We start from the raw sequence: 3,697 nt of genomic DNA on the forward strand, positions 1-3,697 counted from the left end.
TCACAAGTAAAGATTTCACATGCCATAAGAAAGATTGAACATCCTACTTCTCGCAACTAAGACCTAGCTCATTTTCCTTTCCTGCAAAGAACTTTTAACCTTTCTTGAAAGTTATGTCTATGATGAAAATTCATCCAATTTTTATTTGCCTGAGGATGTCTTTATAGTTCCTGTACTTTGGAAAGATATTTTTAAATGTTCCTAGCAGGCTTCAGCAGGAGTTTATGATTCTGATGAGCTGTGATTTTCTGTAGTTGCATTCTCTCCAGTTAATCATTTATTTCCTCAAGTTTTCTAATTGTCTCTGAAAAGGGATGGTAAGTCCAGTACCAGTTATTCTATCAAAGTAAGAAGAACATTTTATCCTGAGTTTTTAATACACCAAATTTAGCATATGTTGTAAGTAAAACACTTACTCATAGTAATTCATATTTTTTTCTGTATTAGTAATCACTTTTCTTGTTTCCTTTAACTCTAAGCTACAAATTAATGTTTCATTTAGACTTATTTTTGTTGAGATCTTATATACATATTTACAAAACATTCATGCATATGAATATATGCATATATATGTATGTGTGCATACATATCCCATTAATTATATCATGTTTATTCTAACAAAATTTTAATTAAAATGTATATTAAAAATAAGTAATGACAAAGAAATCTCATGTATATTTATTCTCTCTCATATATTTTGCCAAAGTGGGTAGTGAGTCATCCAATGGAGTGTACAACTTAAAAGAATTGATTAAAAAGTAGAAATAAAATAGAAAACCTGAAATAAGTATTTGTGGCTTGTAGAAGGAAAATAATATCTTAAAAGGAAGCAACCCAATCTTTTTTACCATACTAATTTTTTTTTGGTCGTTCTAGTAGATTTAATGTTTTAACTTTTGCATGGGTGAAATGCTTGTGACTACCTGATTTCTTGTAATTTTCACAGAAAATATTATCAAATTATATATATTTGAAAGTAATTTACAAGGGTGTGAGATAAAAATTACAAAATTGTGATATTTAGTTTATTTTAGTCAAAAAGTTTGTCACTCAGATTACCTCAAGGGATAAATAATGAATGCTCTATGTGGAAGTAAAAGAAACAGCAGTTTTACAGGACTGCAGAAACTATTGTATAACTATACAACTGGAAATGAAATGCAGTTTAAAAATTGAGAGTTCCCAGTTCTCTGGGGTCCAGATGATCATATTAGACTGTTAACATAATAGATTCATTAAGCCTTCTTCATTGCAGCAGCAGTTCCAATGCCTCTTGTCTATTTCTCTTGTACTCGCTGTGCTTAGTTGCACAGTCATGTCCAACTCTTTGTGACCCCATGGACTCTAGCCTTCCAGGTGCTTCTGTCCATATGGATTTTCCAAGAAAGAATACTGGAGTGGGTTGCCATGCCCTCTTCCAAGGGATCTTCCCAACACAGGGATCAGACCCAGGTCTGCTGCATTGCAGGTAGATTCTTTACTGTCTGAGCCACCAGGGAAGCCCTGTAATTGTTATTACTAACAAACTGCCTCAGTCTTTACATTGTTGACCTTTTCTGTTTATGAATATTTTATGTACTGTTTATGAATATATATACGTATATATATATATACACATATATATATATATATATTCTGTTCACTTCAGTTCAGTTGCTCAGTCATGCCCAATTCTTTGCAAACCCATGGACTGCAGCACTCCAGGCTTCCCTGTCAATCACCAACTCCCAGAGCTTACTCAAATTCGTGTCCATCGAGTCAGTGATGCCATCCAACCATCTCATCCTCTGTCGTCCCCTTCTCCTCCTGCCCCCAATCCCTCCCAGCATCAGAGTCTTTTCCAGTGAGTCAGTTCTTTGCATCAGGTGGCCAAAGTATTGGAGTTTCAGCTTCAGCATCAGTCCTACCAATTATCATTCAGTACTGATTTCTTTTAAGATATTTTGTTCATGAATATATATATTCTGTTTAAGAATATATATTCCTTTTATGAATATATATTCTTTTATGAATACATATTCTTTTATGAATAATATATATTATATATAATATATAAAATCTAAATACTTATGTTTAATATATATAAATTTAATATATTTAAAACATAGTGTGTGTGTGTATATATATATATATGTGTGTGTATATATATATATATATAGGTTTTCCCAGGTGTCTCAGTGGGTGAAGAATCTGCCTGCAATGCAGAAGATTCAGGAGACATAAATTCAGTCCTTGGGTTGGGAAGATCCCCTGAAGCAGGGCATGGCAGCCTACTCCAGTATTCTTGCCTGAAGAATCCCATGGATTGAGGAGCCTAGTGGGCTACAGTCCATAGGGTTGCAAAGAGTCAAACACGACTAAAGTGACTGAACAGGTGCACATGTAATATTCATTTTTTTATTTGTTGTTTCTGCTTACTCACAGTTTGACCTATGAGTCACTTGCAGCTTCTAAAAACCTCAGAGAAAGTCTGGATGTAGTGTAAAAACATACTCCTTCAGAAAGACTTGTGTTGATGGTAGGAACTGACTTAAATGCTCTTCAAATTTGCTCTTCCTAAAGATATTTCCAGATATGTTCAAGAGCAAGAATCTATATTAGTTAAGCAGATTAGTTTGTAAGTAGCAGAAAACGAACTAGAATAACTTAAGCAAAAAGTAGAAGAAAAAGAGATTAAGTAGATAAAAACTACAGTGGCTCAGATTCCAGACCCAAATAAAAGCCTGAACAACAAATAACATTAAGAAATGCAAGAAAATCTAGAACCATGGTCTCTGACACTGACAGAACTGTCTCTTCAGCTTTAATCTCTTCTTTCTTTACTGTGCTTTATTTCCTAAGACTGACTTTCTCTTATAGATGAGGTACATATTCAACAACTCTAGACTTATATCATTATGTCCTTGTGAATGGAAAGGAAAAGGCTGTTAACTGATATCTTTAGTTAAAAAAAATTTTAAAAAAGGCTGCCTCAGCTTAGTTTAAGTGTCTTTCCCTTGACTATCAATGGCATCCATTATGGTAGGGTAACATGAAAGAATAGCAGTTCCTACTCAGTTTATATGGCTAAATTGGAAGAAGTAGAGACAATGCATAGAAAGAAGTGTGGGAAAGAAGATCATAGGAATGACAGTGAATATAATCTAAAATTGCCATAGTGACTGGTGCATGAAACTGGAGCCTATTATACAGAGTGAAGTAAGCCAGAAAGAAAAACACCAATAAAATATACTAACGCATATATATGGAATTTAGAAAGATGGTAACAATAACCCTGTATACGAGACAGCAGAAGAGACACTGATGTATAGAACAGTTCTTTGGACTCTGTGGGAGAGGAAGAGGGTGGGATGATTTGGGAGAATGGCATTGAAACAAGTATAATATCATATATGAAATGAGTTGCCAGTCCAGGCTCAATGCATGATACTGGATGCTTGGGGCTGGTGCACTGGGATGACCCAGAGGGATGGTATGGGGAGGAGGGTTCAGGATGGGGAACACATGTATACCTGTGGCAGATTCATTTTGATATATGGCAAAACCAATACAATATTGTAAATTTAAAAAATAAAATAAATAAAAATAGAATTTATAATAAAAATAGATGAATGTATTCAAAGTCAGATCACTACTTCAGTTAAGTTCAGTTTAGTCACTCAGTCATGTCCAGCTCTTTGGGACTGCATGAACCACA

The sequence above is a fragment of the Bos mutus genome, chromosome X, assembly GCF_027580195.1.
Source record: "Bos mutus isolate GX-2022 chromosome X, NWIPB_WYAK_1.1, whole genome shotgun sequence".
NCBI classification, from domain to species: domain Eukaryota; kingdom Metazoa; phylum Chordata; class Mammalia; order Artiodactyla; family Bovidae; genus Bos; species Bos mutus.